The sequence below is a fragment of the Chamaea fasciata genome, unplaced genomic scaffold, assembly GCF_029207755.1.
Source record: "Chamaea fasciata isolate MVZ Bird 193981 ecotype frontalis unplaced genomic scaffold, bChaFas1.0.hap1 SCAF_17, whole genome shotgun sequence".
NCBI classification, from domain to species: domain Eukaryota; kingdom Metazoa; phylum Chordata; class Aves; order Passeriformes; family Sylviidae; genus Chamaea; species Chamaea fasciata.
The window spans coordinates 12,558,317-12,578,951 of NW_027094102.1; the positions used below are offsets into that span (position 1 = coordinate 12,558,317).

At 48.7% G+C, this 20,635-nt stretch overlaps 1 protein-coding gene across 1 annotated transcript in view; it reads left to right on the forward strand.

Annotated features, from left to right (window-relative positions):
- The window catches only part of TOX2 (TOX high mobility group box family member 2), a 150,554-nt gene that overhangs the window by 87,212 nt on the left and 42,707 nt on the right, over window positions 1-20,635 (forward strand). The window lies entirely within an intron of this gene.

Sequence of the window (20,635 nt, forward strand, 5' to 3'; positions counted from 1 at the left end):
TCCCCTCTCTCTGCCTTTCATCCAAACCACTCTGTGTTTCCAGGGAGGAGGTGGTCGAGCAGGGGAGGGTGTTGGTTGGGATGATCTCGGGTGTGTTGGCAGAGAGTGTTCATGGTGACAGATTCATGCTTAGTTTGGTGTCCTCCTGAGCCTCATTAACCACTCAGGATCAGGGCAGAGGGCTTTTTCCCCTGTATGGAACATCCTCCTGTTGCCTTTTTCCCAGCCTGGAAATGAAGTTTGACATAATTTTAGTAAGGATATAAAATTTTAGTAAGGTGGTATAAAATAGGATCTTTGTTTGAAGGCCTTCAGAGGCAGTCATGGGAGGATGTCCACAAAAGCCCACTCAGCCCACAGGGGTGAGTACATCTTTATAGGTTTTAGGAAATTAGCATAATTGATAAAGAGCACCAATTAGGAGGACAAGTGGTGAGGCAATTTCCCCCCAGGCCAAGCCCCTTCTCTGGAGCTCTCTCTTGGCCCTGGCTGTACTTTGGCCATGAAATGGATCTCCAAGGGTTGTTCTCAACCTTGGTTCCCAAGAAGAACCAAGAGAGCACTGGGGCCTTGTACCCCCCAGAGCTTGGAGCTCTGCAATTTGTTTTGTCTTTTTGCCTAGGGAAAGGCCATGGAAAATCACTGGGAAAATTAGTCACTAACACAGTAGGCCACAGAGCTTCAAACAGATGTGTCAATACAGAGAACATGTAAAAGAGAAAAGGCAAAACCCAAACGGCATCAGCCCCCGAGCCAAGAGAAGTGCCAGTGCCCCAGTCCAGTAGCGAGGTGACCAGCCAAAGCCTCTGTGTCCTTTCTCTTCCCCCCTGTCACCCCTGTCCCACGCCAGGGTGGGCGCGGTGGCACCGGCAGGAGGAGCAGCAGGACGCTCCCAGCAGGGAAAGCTCCGCGATTGATTTCAGGGGGAACAGGATCCCTCCCTGCACTCACTAACTCCAGTTTCTCCCGGCTCGCTCCTGGCAAGGGGATACCTTGCAAAGTTTCGAATGACTCGTGCAGGGATAAACAAGGCAGGGATAATGAAGTAAAGTGAAGCTCTGGGAAGAAACTCCAGGGCTAATTACAGCTTATGATGCTTCTGCATCAGCAGCACCGAGGAAAGGTTGTGACTCGATTTTGGCAGTGATATTGAATTAATACTTCTGCTGTTTAAGACCATTTTCCTCCTTAGCAGCTTTAGCCCCGTGGTTGGTTTTCAACATTGTTTCTCGGTAAGATCATTGATTTTGAATGGCACTGATATCAAACAGAGTTAATTTCACTTAAAGAGCATGGCTGGGAGCCTGGCCGTGCCCGGCTAGGGAACGCTCGGTGTTGATCGCTTCAACAGATAAGGGTCTGAAAGGTAGTGATCTTTAAATATTTAAATGGGATATTATCTCTTAGTCTAGGAAAATCCCAAGGCTTTCTGAAGTCCTGATGAGTCTCTGAGTTTCATTGTTAGTGTGTTTAAGAGAAATATCATGTTCTGCCCATCAATATTGAACAGAGGCATATTTCTATGGAATTAAATATTACTTAGGGCTCTGTGTTACCTTTTAGGTTCTTAGGTGATTAAAACATTCATTTCTGAGACAGAAAGAGTCAATTTCAGATGAAATATTTTTCCCTGGTTTAATTTAAAGCACAGCCCCTTCGGCTGACCCCTATTTTCATAACACAATAATTTTATCCCGTGTTGATTGTCTCATTTTTGAGAGGTGATATTGCACTTATAAATCACTTTCTAAAATACCTAAAGAAAAAAAGAAAAAGGGGATTTATTAAGCAGCTTCTCTGTGTCTGAAATAATTTATTTTGGAGTAGTCCTTGGGAAATGTTCTCTTTCTTACTTTATGGTACTGTTTTACAAATGCAGCGTGATGACGATAAATCAGGGCCCAGCCAGAGAAGATAAGAAGGGGACTTAGTGGGCTGTAAACGTAGAATAGAGAGATTAAGATTTGTTTGCCCCTTACCACGAAAATAAAAAAGTCCAGTGAACCCTGAATTTCCCATCTGAGAGTGAACTGAAACTGTTCGGTTTTGGAAAAACCCTCAGAGTTGTGATACATCTTCAGAGGTCCTGGCAGCAAAGGGATCAGGGAGGGAGCTGTGCTGCCGTTTTAGGCCAGAATAAAATCCTGCCTTACCCTCCCATGACAGCCTTATTTCCACTGACGAGTCACACCTTCTGTCCCTTTGGGTGGGGAATCCAGTGTCCCTTTCCTGCAGCACCAGCCCCCGATGGCAGCGTTGGTTCCAGAGCACACACACAGCTCCTGGGAGTGCTGACGGGAGCAGCACACGCACATGGGGGCACAGAAGAATCCTGGAGAGAAAGCACATTTTAAACTCATCTGGTTAATCCCTAATAGCACCTTCCAGGGCCTAAAGGGGCTCCAGGAGAGCTGGAGAGGGACTGGGGACAAGGGATGGAGGGACAGGGCAGAGGGAATGGCTTCCCACTGCCAGAGAGCAGGGATGGGTGGGAGATTGTTCCCTGTGAGGGTGGGCAGGCCCTGGCACAGGGTGCCCAGAGAAGCTGTGGCTGTCCCTGGATCCCTGGAAATGTCCAAGGCCAAGCTGGACAGGACTTGGAGTACCCTGGGATAGTGGAAGGTGTCCCTGCCCATGGCAGGGGGTTGGAAATAGATGATTTTTAAGGTCCCTTCCAACCCAAACCATTCTGGGGCTTGTTTGCCAACACTTCCAAGAAAGAGAGGGGTTGTTTCACCCAGGTAGTGATGGGAGGCCAGTCTGGGAGTGAGCCTCAGGGCTCTGAGGAGGTGGCTCAGCGTGCAGAGGTTTTGGGTTTGTTCCAGGAGCAGGGTTGCTCATGCAAATGCTGGAGCTGGAGCCTCTCTGCTCCCTGCTGCTCTTTGCTGTAGCTCACACAGGTTTTTGCATGCACAGCTATTTCCTGCCTTGGTTGCCATGTCTGTGTGTTTGAATACAATGAGAAACAACAAGCAATTCATGGTAAAATGTTTAGACATTGGTCAGACTTTTGCTCTAAAAATGTAACTTGAGCCTTAGGAATTTTTTTTTAAGTCAAAAAGAAAAAAAAAATGAACAAATCTCTAATTGCTGATAAGATGAGCCAGGACTCACTGAGAGCCATAGGACTCTGGTATTTCTTCCTGAGAGCTCAGAAGGGAATAAAGAAAATCCAGATGCAGGTTGCTGTCCCCTGTGTGTGTCTCTTGTCCTGGGATGTCCTGGCATTACCCTCAGACTGCATTAAACCTCCCAGTGCCTCTCAATGGACATCTCATTGTGCAGGTGACCAACTCAGAGGCAGTTGAATCAGCACAGAAATTCCCATGGCAGGACAGGAGCAGGGGAGTGAAGTGGATTTGCTGTGTGCCAGCCCCTGCTCCTGGCTCCAGCTCACCCCAGGGCTGTTGGATGGAGACCCTCGTTTGGGCAAAGCAGCTGTGCCCTGATGGGGAAACCCCAAATCCAGCATCCCTTCTGTTTCCTCAGCCCTTCGGCAGCCCCATCCAGAGCATCGCTCCCACACTTGCATCTGGACCAGCTCCACCTTTCCATGTCATGGCTCTTCACTGCTCTTTCTGTCATCTAATTCCCTCTTTTTTCCCCCTACCCATGAGTTTTTTAGAAGCTAAGGGAGTTTTCAATCCCTGAACGGGGTGCAGGGAGCTGCAGAGCAGGGGAGCAGGGATGGCTGGACAAGGGTAGGCAAAGGGTTGGCACAGGATGTTGTGATGTGTGAAGTACTGCTGGAAGGGGTGTGGGAGGGCTGGGAAAGAGGCAGAGCTGCCTCGTATGGGGAAGGTCTGTTATTTTTTGTGTTGATGACAAGAAACAAACAGAAAATTCTTACTGCAGTGGATTTTTCTTTTCCAGTGATCTCCCTTTTCCTATGGGAAAAAAAGAAGGGAAGCGAAGGGAAAGAGGAGGAATGGCAGGAGGGAAAGAAAATAGGAGGGATGTGACTGTCACTGAGAAATGGAAGTAATTAGGGAAAAGTAATCAAAGAGGAAAAAACCATGTTTTCCTTGGGAAGGGAATAACTGCTCACTGTGAACATCGCAGCAGCAGCTGAGCCTTGCAGGGATGCACAGGGAGCCCTGCTGGGCTGGGATCTCACTGGGGCTGGGATCTGGGGATGTGGGGAAAGCAGGGGAGGGGGCAGAGTTGTGCTGTGGATCACTGGGGAGGTGGGTGCCCGCTGGGTTAAGGAGCTGCTGGGAATAAATGAGATTTCAGAGTGGATTTGGCAGGACATTTTTGACAGAAACAAAGGGCGATCAAGGTCAGAGCCCAGGAATCTCCAACGCAGCACAAACAGATTTCCATAAATATTGGATAGCAGCCAAGAGGGCTGGGGGTGCCTCTGTTTGCCAGGTGGGGTAGTGCTGGGCTGGGGGGAGCCAGGAGCCCCTGACTGGGGGGACAGCACTGCCCGGAGTCCTCCAGCACTGCTCCAGGACCTCAAACCTGTGCTCCCCTGAGCCTGGTCACAGGATGCATCTACACAATCCAAAAAAGCAGCCACCCTGCTTCCTCCTGCCCTGCAGGGGAATGGGGCACAGCATTTCTGCATGTGGGAAGCATCCTTTGGGGCATGTGGCTGCTCTTGTGAGCCAACAGCAACTTTGTAGGTGTGCAGAGCTGGTTGGAGAGACTGACACCTCTCCCTGTGCCTGCATCTTCCCATTGCTTCTCACGATGAGAAGTCTTTGTGACTCCTCTAAAGGCACTGCCATTTCCTTCAGACCACTGGGGTGACTTTTTCATGCTCACAGCAAGCTGTGAAAGGGCAGGAAGGCTTCAGCCACAGCCTGAAAGGTTTCGTTTCAGTTTGTTGAGTGGAACGGAGTTATTTGAAAAATATTCTGAACCCTCCGAGGCAAAAAGAACATCCATGGTGTAAAATGTCACATTTCCAGTGAGCTGTGGAACCTGTTTAGGTAGAGGTGAGAGAGCAAAATGGTAAATAGGGGTGAATTGTAGAAGAAAGGTGAGTGCCAGCATGAAATTCCAGAAGATTTCAGCTGACTTTGAGTAGCTGCTTCCCAACACAACAGGGCCTTGGTGTGGAACAGAGGAGAGCAGTAAAACAAAGCAGCAGCAGCAGCCCAGCTGTCTGTGAGCCATGTGAGAAATGGAAAGGACAAGCAGCCCTTTCCCAGAGCTGGGATGTGCATTCCTGGGGTGCTGTGGGGCTCCAAGGACAAGCTCGGTGCTCCCCAGGCCTTGAGTGAGGTTGTCCTGCAGGAGGATTGCGAGGCCAGAGCCCAGATTGCTCCAAACCCCATCCAGCCTGGCCTGGGACACTTCCAGGGCTGGGGCAGCCACAGCTGCTCGTGGCAGGTTTTGCCACCCTCGTTGTACAAAACTCGTTATGTCAATTAAACCTTGTCACAAAAGCCAAGTGAGCTGTGCCAGTCTTTCCTCCAGGCCGCTGGAAATCCATGATCCCAGCAGGCTGAGCAGTTTACATGCTGTGGGCAAATACTTCCAATGCATCGATATTTCAATAATTTCGAATCACTGCCTGTTAAAATGAGTTATTTAGAATAATCCATATCCCAGTGCAGTGTACAAGCAGCATTGCCCTTCAAAGCAAGCCCATGCTCTTCAGAAGAGCCTTTATAAATAAACCGACAAGAGCATTGCTTGGGTCACCAGCAGCAAAAAGTTCCCTGAGTTCCCCTTGTTTCAGTCCTGGATGAGTTCTCACTGGCAATTTTGTGTTGTGAGCTTTAAGGTTTTGACTAATTCGGCTTTCTGCTTATTAATGGCTCAGTATTTAAAAACTAAACTCCCAAACATGAGGTGGAAAATAGTAATAACACAACCCTACATGAAGGGTTCTTTGTATTAAGCAGGGCCCTGTTTGCAATTCCCTGCTAGTGTTTTTCTCAGAGGCAATAAATGAAAGAAATATGTCTTTTTAAATTTTATAAAACTCAGAAAAATGGTTTTAAACAGCTTTTCTTCACCTTCTATAATTATTTATTTTCAAACAGTCCTTCAGGGTAATGTTCCGTTTTCTTATTTCACACTCCTTTTTCTCATAAATGAACCATCACTTCAATAAATCATTATGAAAACAGAGACTAACACAAACCCTGAAAGGTTGAAAGATTTATGTAACACATTTATGTTTTCCATTTTCTCATTCTGGTACTCCACTGCTAAAGCTAAGCTAATAAAAGCTGCTATTAATATTTCTTGTTGCCTGGCAACCACAGAGAGGGAGTAATAGCTTTAGCTAGAAAAATAGATGACCGATAAGGAAAAATTCAATTCTTTTATTATCTCAAGGGAAAATGGGCTTTTACTGGAACATTATGATGTACGAGTGTGAAGTTGAATACAAAGGATATTTTTTCAGTTGTTTTTCTATTTTTAATGAACATTATTTTACCTTCACAAACTCGTTTAAGGCTTTTGCCCCACCTACTTGCGAGCTTAATTTAGCAACACCCACACACGCTGCTGGCTTTAAGTATCTGTTGGCATTTTCACTGGGAAGCCCCTTCCCTTCACGCCTCCCCCCAGAGCTGCAGGGCTTGGTCATAAAATTTCGCTCCAGGTCAGAACCTGGGAGACAAGATCCCTGACCAAAGAGTAAATTGTTCTTGTGTGTGTTCAAAACTTGCTTTCTCAGAGGGAGGGGTTTGTGTGGAGAGGTGTTTTCTGACGTTTTAGGTGTCGTGGCTGTGCTGTCTGTGCTCAGGGAGAGCAGGAGCCGCTGCTGGTGCTGCGGGTGCCAGTGCAGTGCTGCTACCTGTGAGCAGGATGGGCATGGATCCCTCGGGGAATGCCAAGGCTGGGGATGAACAGACCAAAAACAGCCCTGGGAGAAGGACTTGGGAGTGCTGGTGGGTGAGAGCTGGACAGGTGTGTGTTCCCAGAGATGCCCTGGGTTCATCCCCCAGCATGGACCAGGACAGGGGATTCTGCCCCTGTGCCCCTGTGCTCAGGTGAGACCCCACCTGCAGAGCTGCCCCAGCCCTGGGCCCAGCTCTGGCAGGACATGGAGCTGCTGGAGAGATCTAGAGGAGGTATCAGAGATGCTCCAAGGGGTTGGAACCCCTCTGCTCTCCAGCCAGGTTGGGAGAGCTGGAGGTGTTCATCTGGAGAAGAGAAGGATCCAGCAAGACCTCAGAGCCCCTTCCAGGGCCTACAGCGGCCTATAATAAAGATGGGGACAGACTTTTTGTCAAGGCTTGTAGCAATAGGACAAGAAGGAAAGGTTTCAAACGGAGAGTTGGTTTAAATTAGATATAAGGAAGAAGTTTTTTACAGTGAGGGTGGGGAGGCCCTGGCACAGGGTGCCCAGAGAAGCTGTGGCTGCCCCTGGATCCTTGGAAGTGTCCAAGGCCAGGTTGGACACTGGGGCTTGGAGCAGCCTGGGACAGTGGAAGGTGTCCCTGCCCATGGACTAGATGACCTTTAAAGGTCCATTCCAACCCAAACAATTCTGCAGTTCTATGAATACAGGTGCTGTTCTGTGGGAGAGGTCCTCCCTGAATTTCCCAGTCATGCTGGACACCAGCAGAAGCTCCCTGTGGAGCAGCAGCCCCTCTTTTCACATGGCTGAGGCATCTTCTGCATGGTCCCCTGCCAAGCACTGCTGTGAGAGAAGTGGAGTGATGTGGGTCACTCTCAGGATCTGACCCTGTGGGTGCCCAGAGAACAGCAGAGCTTGTGAGGGCTGGGCTGTGCATGAGAGCAGTGAACCTGAGCAGCCTGGAGGGTTGTGAGGTTGGTGTTTAGGTGGGTATCCTGTTCCTGAGATATGAGTAACTAGGGTGTCATGATGCACTTTTCACACAAGGGAACTGTTGTGACAGCTGAGAAGCAAAGCAGATGTGGGCTTTGCTTGGTAATGAAAGAATTTCTCCCTGAACAAGGGAAAGGAAAGAAGACAAGGTGTCACTTGAACAGGCAGAGGGTGACTGTCACCTGCCAGGGTGGGAATCTCCCATGGGAAGATGCCTTTTTTCCTGCAAACCCCTCATAGACACCTCCCTGCAGGAGAATTCCTCCTCAGCAGGAGATCCCTTCCAACTCAAACCATTCCAGGAGTCTGTCCCAGAGCAAGGGGATGCAGGAGAGCCTTCAGATGTGCTCTGACCCACAGCATCATCTCGTTCCTGCAGGAAGGGCCCTGCCCAGTGAACTAACACGTGTGTGTGTGTAAGTCTGGCTGCAGAATTGTCCCTGCTGCCTGTGCCTCTTTGGGTTTCAGGCTGCGAACTGGCTTCTCATCTCCCCATATTCATCACTTGCCCAGAAGCCAGCAGGTCCCATCCCAAGGTCTACCTGCTGCTCTCAATGAACCAGCATCTCTTCTTCACTGTTTGCATTCCCCCTTTTAACTCTTCCATGAAAATCCATCCGCCCAAACCTTCCTTTCCTCTCCTTGAGCTGGTCACTCTCTGTCGCTGATAAGCCAGCAGGGACAGTCCCAGCAGGGAAAGTCTCCTCCTCAGCCACGCAATCCTCGGGGACAGCCCGAGTGAGACAGTCCCTCTTGTCTCAGCTGCCTTTAAGCGCTGCTGACACAATTTGCTTTGCTTTCACAGCACTTTCAGACAGCCCCGACCGCACTTAAGCCCGCGCTTAAGCGAACTCGTGCGGAGCTCTGATGAGCGCGGTTTGCGTAAGCCCGGGGAGGAGGAGGAGGAGGAGGATGCAGCGCGCGTGTATCGGCGGTGTAATTAAAATATCAATTACGCCGTGCTGACAGCGCGCCAGAGAACTGCCTCTCGTGTGTGCACTAAACTTAATCACTCCAAAGTCTCCTCGCAAGGCCCGACGCAGCCGCGGTGCCAAACACAGCCCGAGCTAGAGCCCGACCCAGGCACCGCTCTGTGAGACGGTGCCAAGCTCCAGAGCTGGGATCGTGTTCTGGAAATTATCTTCTAATGTACAATTTGTATTGCTGAGAAATGTCACTTACTGTGCAGAACGTCTCGCCGGCATAAAACCCTGAGATTTATTCCTGTCGTTTTTTTCGTCTCCTCTGCCGTGTTGATAATAAGAAGTCTGCTTTGTGTGCGTAATGCCTGTGTCAGTTTTGAAATTCGGGGTTTCGTAAGAGACAGTGGTATAAATAAAACATGATATAAATTAAAAATATAGTGGAAAATAAAATCTCTGAATTACGGGAGCAGATGAGATGAATGCAGCATGAAGGAGGTTTTCAGAACAATATCAAATAACTCCAGTAAATATGTTCAAGGAATGGGATGGATCTTTTTTAAGACCTGATTCTGATCTCAGATGTGTTTGTCTCTAGTGCACAGACATGCTGGTGGATGCCTCTTCTTAGCCCAGTTTTAACCCTTTAGGTTTAGGCCGTGTCCACCTTTGGGCTGAGATTTTTTTCTCCTTCTTAGCAAAAAATCCCACTTCAGCAATTTTCCTAGGTGAGGTTAAAAATCCATTTTGCTCCCATCAAAAAACCCTGCAAATGAGAACATGAAACATGCTTTGCAAAATGAACTAGAGGTTTGGAAGGGAGTTTCCCTGGAGTCTGGGATATGGCTTTGGGGAAAGAGTGTCCCAGCATGGGCAATTCCCCATTTCCTGGTGGAGGATTTGTCAGCTCAGCCCCAGGAGCTGGGGCTCGTGCCTGGATGGGCTTTTCCCCAGCTGCTTGGGCTCTGGTGTACTGTGGGACCATCTTCTTCCATCCCTATCATAATTTGTAAAAACACAGGAAATTATGTCAAAAGTAGCATGAGGAAAGATTTAAAAAATTGAATAGATATATAATGGTCAGAAAGTGTTGGGATTACCCTTGTTCATGCTGACTAATCTGGGGCATTGGGAAATGTCTTGCCTTTAGTTGCAGCATGAGAAAAATGATGCCAGATCATCTCTGCCTACAGATTGGTTGTCTTTGATGCACCAGTTTTAGGTGTGTTTGAACCTCAGGGATCCCAGTCCCTTTGGGAACAGTAGGTAAAGAGAACAATGATGTGTTTCCAGGGTGTCTCTGCTTACCAGGACACGGGTTTCAGGAGCAGCCAGGGCTCTGTGTGTGTGCCAGAGCTGCACAAGGTTCGTGTGAGGGCTGCTGGCAGGATCTGCCTCCTTCCCTGCAGTGTTGGACAGGGCTTGGAGAAGCCTGGTCTAGTGGAAAGTGCTCATGGCAGGAGAGTGGAACTAGATGAGCTTTAAGGTCCTTTCCAACCCAAACCATTCTGTGATTCCTTTGCCTCTTGCTGAATGTACTCAGCCCTCTCTCTGCTGATTAACCAGAAGCTGCTTCACCCTCCCTGAAATGCTGCCTTTGTTCCTTATTTTGTACACGTGACCCAATGGCACAGGTCATCCCAGGACTTGTTTTGGTTTGGCTCACACACAGGAAAACAGAGGCATTTCCAGGCAGGAATAATCCCCAAGGCACGTGTCCTTGCACCTTCTCCTGCATCCCATTCCTGCTCCCTGGCTGTGCCAACAAAGCTGAGCTTTCATTGCCACCTCTGAACTGGCAGCAGGGGCCTAATGTAAGGAACGTGGTTTTGCCAAGGAGATGGAGCTCCCTGCATCCTCCTGGAGGTTGCACCCTCTGCCCACCTTGTTTGCTGTCCCTTCTGCCCCATGCTTCTCCCCTCTTTTCTCGTTTCCATGGGAATAACGAGATGTGGTGGCTGTGAGCCTGTGCCAATGCGAAGAGCCTCCAAAAGACAAGTGAAGGATTTTAATTTGCATCATAACCTCTGCCACACCATCAAGTATTCATGTTCCCATGTGCATTCACACCCCACGTCATAATGTGACATAAAGTCTTCTTTGAAGTGCATCAGGCAGTTGTAAATAGAACAAATTTTTGCCATTTTTTAGCCAGGATCACCTCTGATACAAGAAAAACCAAAGTAGCGTGTCTGGCAACTCTTTGCCATCCATCTTGTGCATTTTGATCAATGTTGCAGCCCATCTTTAATTGCCCTTATCCCTTAGATCAATCATATTTATCTCGTAGCTGTCACTGGCCTCCCCTTTGCGTGTTACCAGGGTGCATTAACCTGCTCCAGCAATCGCTCACTGCCCGGACAAGGAGGGGCTGTGGAACTTTGAGGTTCTTTCCCAGTCACGCACGTGCTTTGCTTTCCACTGCTTTTCCAGAAGTTTCAGCCCCAAATGGCCTTGCAGTGGCTGGTGTTGCTTCCATTCCCGTCCCGCCCAGGGCAGGAGAGCACAAAAGGATGGAAATTTCCACGGCTTTTGTTTCAGCTGTAGAAGTTATGATGACTGTTCACTGCTGTAGGTGTGTGCGCGTTGAGTGAGTCTCTTTGTATCATTTCAATGGGAGCCGTTTTTAGAGGCAAATAACAGAAAGTGCTTACAATAAAAATAATGGGCTGTAACAGGCTTTGTTATGCAATGAGGAGATCAAAGAGCCACATCAGCCACTCGGCTGAGCGCCGGAGTGACAGGAGGAATGGTCCCTAATTGGTAGGTAAGATTTCCTCAGCTGGTAAATAGAAATGGTAATCCCAGCCCTTTCAGAGGAGTTTTCCCCTGCCGGTGCCCTCGGTGGGGTTTGCTGTGAGTGTGAGTGATGGTGCAGAGCAAGGGAGAACACAAACAGCAATCCTGAGGCAGATTTCCCTTCCTTCAACAAACACTCCCAATCTCTACCTGCATTTTGGGTGTGAATCTGGGAAGGTCCAGCTGCCAATTTCGGAGCCCACCCCAGAAGACTGAAAGCTCAGAATGTGAGAAGCACACCCTGGGAAAAGCTCCGGCAGCCCTTGCTTCTGAGTGGTACAGGCTGAACCACTTCACATCCCTGTAGCCCCGAGAAATCAAAGTTACCATTTAAATGAAGAGTGCTACTTGAGTCCTGCCTCTGTGAAGAGGTGTGGGATGCAATGTCAAGAGAAATTATAATGATTGCTACAGATGCAGCTTGTCACAGAAAGAGAAAAATGCTTCTGCGTCTGATGCATGGCAGCGAGCCAGTTGGTAATGTTATACGTCCGAGCGTTCCACTCGGGCTCTGCTGGCTGGAAAGCATTCCTTAATGCTCTGCCTGGCTGTTCCATTTGTCTCTCCGCTCTGCAGAATCCCATTAGGAACCTTTGGTTTACACCGTGGAAATTGTTTGGTCCCTGCTGAGGGCAGGGTGAGGAGGGAGCCGGGTATGGCTGCAATCCCTCACCGTCCGCAGGAATTGTGTTCCTCACTTAGCCCTGCTGCGGGGGGCATTCCTCCTCATCAGGGATCCAGCTGTCCTGGGACCTGCAGCAGGCAGCTGTGGGACACCAGGAGTGGTATCTGCTCCCTTCCCCCAGGGCTGGCCCCCATGTCTTTTTGTCCGAAGCCTGGGTATGGATTTGGAGTTAGGAAGGCCAAAAGTGGGTTTGTAGTGGCCAACATGGGCAGTGCTGTCCCACCAGGGCTGTGTTGGACACGGTTCCCCCCATGGATACCTGTCTGGGATATCTGTGGGAATGGGCAGCAGGGCGAGTGGAGCTGATGGAAGTGGCAACTGGAAGAGGAACATTCCTTCTCCTTGCGCTCCTCCTGAGGCACAGGTGGATGAAATCAGGGCAGTTTGAGGTGTTGCCACAGAAAAAGGGATTAGTGAAGTGTCAGGGAATGGCTGCCCTGAACCAGGACATTTTCTGTAGAGGAAAAGTGGTTTTTGCCAATCTCATCCATTCCTGATGTTATTTGCAAACACTAAAAAAAGCAACAATTAAAGACTCCTGCACCTCATGATTTGTGGGGGTCTCTCAAGGTTTGGTCCCTACCCTGGATGCTCTGCTGTTTATGCTTTTGTATTAATGATGCTGAGTGTAGGCAGTGAGGGATAAAACTGGAGGGTGACACAAAGAAATTGGACATATTTGGGACAGGAGGAAGGAAATTCAGAGATGTAAGCATAGGAGGGAAATGGACTGCAAGATTGCAAAGGTGGTTTGTTCAGCGTTGATAAATGTGTAATTAATGCATGTTGAGGAGAAAAATATTCACAGTTCATAAAGCTTGCAGTGCTCTCGATTGACTGCCAGAAAGCACCTCAAAGAACCTTGTGCAGGGATAAGGGGTTAGAGGACAGGAGAAACTCATGGAGGGGGTTGGTTTGGAGAGTTGCACACTCTGTGCTGTGTTGGTCACCCTGTCTCAGGAAAGAGGGAGGAAAAAAAGAGGCTCAAAGAAGAGAAACAGAAATTATTATGGGTATGGAAAGATCCTCTGCGATGGCAGATGCTCAGTTTAAGAGGGAGACAAATAAAATAATTGAAATAATTGAAATAATTGAAAGTGTGAAAGTGCACGGAATACACAAGAGAGAGCAGCTACGTCAGGAAATCTCATGGGAATTGAGATTTGGAATTTCAGAGCAAGAAAAGGGAATAGTTTTGTCCACACAGACGAGGATAAACTCTGCAGCTTGCTGAGAGTGAGGGTGAAAATGAAAATGCCAAAAAGATGTTTTTAAAATGCTTATGGATCTACCAAAAACATGGGGAGTTGCTGTAGCAGATGTTCAAATGTGTGTTGGTGGAGAGGTGAAGGTAGCTGTGACGTAGTAAACCCAGAGCTGATTTCTGGCTGGAATTGATCTGAAGTTGGGAGCAGCACATCCCATCTCACCTGTATTGTGTCACATTCCAGGGAAGGTGTGGTGGAATGGGACCATCTCTGCTTTGGGCTCCTGGGAGCACTTTACATGTTTTTGCCACTTTTACACTTGTTTTACCACAGAATATTGTTAAAAAACAGAGACTGAATCAACTCTGACTCCACTGTTACACAGAAATGTGTCATTTCCAAACCCTGGATCATCTTTCCCTTGACAGGGTAGAGGTGGAGATTTGGGCACATTCCCAAATTAAACTTCATAGTGTTAATAACTCAGTATTACTCAAAACATTATTAATACATCTCATGAACATCCCCTTGTCTAACATAGAGAGAAGGTCTGTCCCAGACCCTTTTTCCAATTCTTACTGCTGCCAAGCCCTTGGGACAGAGCGGCTTTCCCAAACCACCTCTTTGAAGGTGCACTTCCCCTGTGCACCTGCAGGCCTGGCCTCTGGAAGAGCCCAGCTCCAGTTGTTAGCACAGGTTTTGTGCTCTTGGTGCAACACATCCATCTGCCACTGCCAACCCACCTGTTCCACCACAAAAGGTTTCTGCCCAGTGCTGGAGACAATCCTGCACACAGCTCCAAGCTTCACGCAGGTTGGGCTTTTTTGTGGCACGTTTCCAGTTCTGAATCAGTTCTCTGTGTCTGTCCTAGAGACTCTCGGATGATTTCAGCCTGTGTTTTTTAGCAGCAGTCTACAGACAGTTGGCCATCTGGTTGGCATTAACCTGGGGGAGGAGGAGGCACGTTTACCTGCAGGAGAATCCTTCCCTTGCACAACCAATTCTGTCAACTTTCATGTTCCTGTTGAGCTGAACCAAGAACATCCAGTTCTGGATATGGGATAGCTGGGACACAGTCCCTGCCCAGCTGTCCCCCACACAACCCAGAGCTGGGATCAATAACTGAAGTTGAGCTTTTGCTTTGATTTCCACGTCTTGGCACCTCAATGAGGTGGAAGGTTCCTGCCCCTCACCCAGCACTGCTCAGCCTCCACAGCCAGCTGAGGTCGGCTTGGTTGGTAGTGTTGGCTGATTCTCTCTTTTTAGAAATCTCTTCCTTTTTAAGTTCATGTCTCGTGGTGGCACGAGGTGGGATTCTTGGGGTTGTCCTGTGCAGTTCCAGGAGTTGGGGTTCAGTGATCCTTGTGATTCCTGGCAGCTCAGGATATTCTGTGATAGGATTTGTGGCTACCACAGCCTCATTCCCCTTTTAACTTCCCCATAAGACAACATTTGGGGTTGTTTTTCCTCTAACAGAGCTGAGGGTACAATCAGGCCTTTGTGTGGGATGTGGGAGGTGAAAGGTCTGGAAATACACCACATTGTGGAGATCAGAGCTTCTGTGGGCATTGAGAAAATATTTGTGGGGGACAGAACTGTCTTCATGGCTCGAGAAGTTACTCCAGAGCTCTCCTGGGATGTCTTAGATCTGTAAGTGAAAAAGAAAGTTCATTTTAAGGCCTCCACACTTCAGGCTGAAGGATAGAAAGATCCGTACTTGGGGTCCTCCTATTGCCTCCATCCCATCAGCTCACTAAAAGGACCCAGCACTTCTTGCTCAGCTTTGTCCTCCTCTGAGGGTTCATTTCTTCATCATCTGCCTGTTCTACCAGAATTTCAACCCCCTCATGGAGGCCAGAAGACCCTCTACAGCATCTACAGAGAATCTGAGAGTTGTCCTAAGAATTAAACCCAAACAGCAGAGACCAAGACAGAAAAAAAAAAAAAGGGGGGGGGGGGGGGTTAAAGCCTTCCACCAAAGCAAATACTGAATTGGTGTAGTCCTGGTAGTGCCAGAAATCCCTACAACCCATTCCAAGAACATCACAGGGTGGATTAGACATCTCTGTCCCACCTGGGGCTGACTTTGAAAGCCCTCCTGTTCTAATGGAGCATGTGGAGCTCTGCCATGGCCCTGCTGGTTTGCAAGGCAGAAATGCAGTTCCTGGAGGGCTGGAAGCCCAAGTTCAACACGGAGGATTCTGCCGTGCTGAGGAGACTGCATTGATGCCAAGTGAAGGAGCAGGAACATTCCCTGGATGTGTGTGTGGCTCAGCAGCAGGAGGTGAACATTTCCCCTGCTCACCCCGTGGCTCCTCGTTTTACAGTCAAGGTCTGGAACATTCAGCTGCCTGTGGAAGGGCTCCCGTGGGGAATTCTGCCAGCAAGTCCAGCAAGTGGGAATTCTTTCAAACTTGGTTTTTCTCTGGCTTCTCACAACCGCAGAGCATTGATGAAATGCAACCTGATAGAGCCTCCCTGATGTGGATTTCCAAGGAATTTGATGGAATCTGCTAGGAACACACAGAGCTGTGTTCCTGAGCTCCTTGCACACACAAGGGCTGGTTTGTGTGTGCCTGTCTGTACACGTGGCTGTTGTGCACCGATTTCTGGTCTGCACAGGAGAACTTTGCTCTGTGCCAATCGTGCCTTTTGATTTTATGCTTTGCATCTTACGCCTCAAAAACTCAGGACTAAATTCAGGCCCCTTTTGACAATTTGGATTTCCTGATCCATAATGGTTGACAGGAGCTGGAATTCTCCTGAGTGACAGTTTGCTTCATTCCCTTTTGCTTTGCTTTCTCACTGAAGTAGAAAAGTCATATACAGTACAATGACTTCAGTACAGTCAGCAGCAACTCAGCCATGCTGATTTATTTGAGCCATTCACCGAGTTGTTCTGCCCTGCTCTGGAAGTGCTGGTGCCCGTGAATTTCATGTTGATTTTTACTGTTGCCCCTGAGTGGTCAACCAGATTTTTTGCTGTTGTGTTCCCTGGGTGATGTTGAACTCACTTATCCAACTCTGCTTGGAGGATGCATGGGTGGAAGTGGATCTGCCTGCAGGTTCCTGCAGTTTGGGAGTGGGGCTCTTGCAGTGATTTTAAATCGTGTTCCATTGTATTTACACTCCTGCGGTGCTTGTGTTGTTGTTGCCACATGATCACTGTAAATAGGTGTGAGGAAACAACCAGTAACATTTTTAGCACCCAATTGATCACTTGGCGCACTCTGATGCCGTGTACACCATGAATAATAATAACTGGCCCTCAGTTATAGCTCACATTGAAGGTTCACCGGGGACAAATTAGAGAAATAACTGCAATTATGGCTGTAGTAAGATGGCTTCTTTGTAGTCCATCATCTACAGTAATTTAAAATCGTGGATCATTAAAATCAATACATACTGCAACCAGACCTTAGGATCTTACTTCTCCCTCACACAGGCATGTCAGTCTGGTCAAAGCTGGGAGTCAAAGTTACAGGACACAGCATTTGCTCAGGGAGGGCTGGACTTACTCTTCCCTTGAAGAAATCTTTTCCTAGTTCACTTCTTCCCTGTGTTTATTACTGAATGGGAATGCAAGTGTTTCATATATAATCATAGAATCCTTTAGGTTGGAAAAGACCTCTAAGATCATCAAGTCCAATCATTAACCTGACATTGCCATGCCCACCACTCACCCATGTCCCAAAGCACCTCATCTCTGTGGTTTTTGAACGCTTCCAGGGATAGTGATTCCAACATTTCCCTGGACAGCTTGTTCTGATGCTTGACATCCCTTTCAGTGAAGAAATTCTTCCTACTGTCCAACCTGTACCTCCCCTGGAGCTTGAGGCTGTTTCTTCACCATGGGGAAACTGAGGCCACGTGGTCACTGTACATTGAGGTGACTTCTTCAGTGCCAAAACAAGGAAAGAAGGAGAAATCCCCTGGCGTGATGGAAATTGGGCTAGAGGCACTGAGTACAGGCAGGGCCCTTTTTGAGTTATTAAAAGTCTCTAAGAGACAGCAGCTTACAGAGCCCTTAGGAAAAAAAAATTCTCACTGAAAAAAACAGGGCTTTTAGCCAAAGTCCAGAATAAGATTCCCAAGTGCAGGGCAGTGTCAGTGTTTACTGCAGACTATAAAAATACTAAGTACTGAGCCAGGGTACTTTGTTAGAAATATTCCAAAGGTGTAAAACACCACATTAATAAGCCAGCTTTGTGGAGTGATACCCAGGGTGGGCCTGAATGAGTCCCCCAGGGTTCTTTCACAGTAAGAAGCTCTCCTGGAGTGTGATTCGTTGAACTGTCGGAAATACCTTCCCTGGGATTCAGCAAATGTTTCTGCAGGGATTCAGGGGCTGAAGGGACAGAGGATAGCTGTGATTTGCAACCTCTTCACCTGGTACACAAGAAAGGAACTTCATGGAATCATGGAAAATCAGGACAACGTTTGCCAGCTTCCAGTCAGCTGGCACCTCTCTGGATTCCCAAGGCTGCTCAAAAATCATTGAGAGAGGTTTTGTGATGACATCAGCAGCAATTTGAGGATTCTCCCACGAATTTCAGCAGGTCCCATGGATTTTTAGATCAAGTTGGAGCAGACCACGCCGCACAATTCCAGATCAACTGGGAGCTGATCATTCTCACAGTCCTGATCCTCCAGCTCCAGGTACTGAGACCCCCTTGGTCCACCATCTGTGCTGAAGACAAAGAATGCATTAACACCTCTGCCATGTCCCTGTTTGTGACGGGATACCATCATCCCCATCCTGGAATCCACTGACGTTATTTCTACTCTGCCTTTTGCCATCAATATATTTGAAAAACATTGGCAGCATTCCTGCTGGTGTCACACGAGGGGACATTCCTTGGTGCACCATCCCCTGCAGCATCGACTGCAAAGGTAAAGCAGCAGGACACAACCCTGCAGTTGAGCAGCAGGGGAGGTTTCCTGTCCTCACCTCATGTTTCTGAAGGGTTGGGACAGCCAAGAGCCTCGTCTGTACCATGGTGCTGCAGCCCAGCCCTGGCTGGGTGAGCTGTGAGCTCCAGGTGTGTCTGGAGCTGTGCATCAATCCCATCCAGCTGAGGGAGGATTTTAAAGGGAAACCTTGACGCTCATAGTCACTAAAATTTCAAGAACGAAAGATCCTTCCATGGATCAGGAGTTTCCTTCCCACTTTCTCCTACATTTAAAACGGGACAGATTTTACTTTCAATGGACTGCCTGTCCTGCCTCTTCAGATTCTGCTTCTGGGGTGGAGGCAGCTCTTAAAGCTGTCAGTCTCACTTGGGCCACAAGATGAGGAGATCCAAAGGGAACACAGCATTGACCCAACCCATTTAGCGTGCTGGATACAAGGGTCTACCCACTCCCAACCCTCAGGGCTCCAAGCTTTTCTTGACTTTTCCCAGTGTATGTGAGTGCAGACTGCAAGGCTGGGTGAATGATGGCAGAGCCTGTAGGAGCTCAGGCAGCTCCCCCTTTCTCAGGGAAGCAGAACGAGCCCTGGATCTGGGAGCATAAAGGAAAACATGTCTGAATCATGCATTGACATCACCGGGAACGCTGCAGCTCTCTGACTCACGTCAGAGCTGGATTGATATGGTTACAGCAGAGTGTGTGGCTTTTGGTATTCTGGGAGAGCTGCTGCTGTGGCAGAGAAAATTATTCATGGATCAAAAAAAAGAAAAGCATTAGCTGTGCAAAGTGTCAGGATTGTCTGTGTTCCACGGCGAGGCTGAAAGGAGATGCCAGCTGTGGTGCATGAGAAACAGCTGGAAGAAACACCAACAAAAATGCAGAGATTAGTCTTGAAAGACCCTTGCAACTGAAGCCAAGATATCACTTACTAATTTATGAGGAAGTACAGCGGGTGCGGAGCCCTGAGCTGACTCACAGGCGGGTGATCTGGAACAAGAGGGATCACAGCAGAGGAGCGGAACAGTCGGATGCTTTCTGTCACTGGGAATAAAGGTTGAGGTGAACAGATGATGTGCCAGCCACAAAGCCGTAATTAAGAGATGCCAAAACAGCCTTTTGTCCTACGAGGGGGTGGAAAAATGGAATGCAAAGATCACAGAGGAGACGGTGGTTCCTGCCGTGCACACAGGGGAATAGAGGAGGGAATAATCTTCCCCACGAGGAGTCACATTCAGATTGCAGCAAGCAAATGCTGCGCAGAAACGTTGAGTCCTGCGGAGGCACAACACGGAAAAAGGAGCGGATACAAAATTACCTTAATGCCTGAAATCTTTTAGTAATACCAGTGGTGGAGTGCGAAGTTTGGCAGGGTGAGTACTGCCAGTGGGGCCGTGGGTGGTCAGCAGCAATCCACTGTCTCCACTGGTGGAAGTAAAACTGTGTGTAAAACAATTGTAGGTGCCTGCAGGAGGTACCATGAATACATTTCGGGGTCAGGGTTAGGAACATCCAAATACAGAGCTGGAAAGAGAAACACGTGTGCGCCTCACTTTCCTTGAAACCGGGTCTAAAATCCTTCAAATGATCCCAAGCCACAAAAATGTGTCGGGGCAGTAACAACTTGGTGAAAACATTGTTTCAATAAACTTCGGCCTTTTTGAAGTCGTTCGCACAGCTGAGCCATCGGTAATTAGCGTTTAAACACTCTGTGAATATTCATTATCTTTTCCAACCCTCCTGGCAGAGGAAAATCACTCCTGGCATGCAGGAGGGGTCGGGGATGCAAGTCCCTGGCAGGGATGTCCCCGGAGGGAGCCGGGAGCTGCCGGGGACCCTCGGCCGCCTCTCCCTGAGCTCACCTCGGGACACGGGAGCCGCCGGGCAGCTCCTGGGCACAGCAGCCACCAGCCGAATCTCCTGCTGGGATAAACTGCTTGGCCTTTGGTCTTTGGTTCATCCACGTGCTAATGAGATTACCCCACAGCACGCAGGGACAGCGGTATTATCCCCTGAGCCGGCCAGCAGGGTTTGGTGTGTCCGTGAGAAAGTCCTGGCCGGTGCTCGCTCCAGAAAGAATTCCTGGTTTTTCTGGAAATAAGGCGATGGCTGCTGTTGTTTCCCACCTGGCAGCTCGGATCGGACAGGGTGGAAGTCAGTGCACGGGAGGGAACGTTTGAGTCTGCGGCTTTTCCCGGGGCTCACCACACTGCTGGGAACACCCGGCAGCCCTGGGAGAGCCTGAACCTTCAATTCCTTCAGCCTCCTGTCACCAACCCTCTTTGCAAGGAGGGAACATTCCCCTCGTTGGTGGTGGGGGGAATATTTTAATTTCTAAACTAAC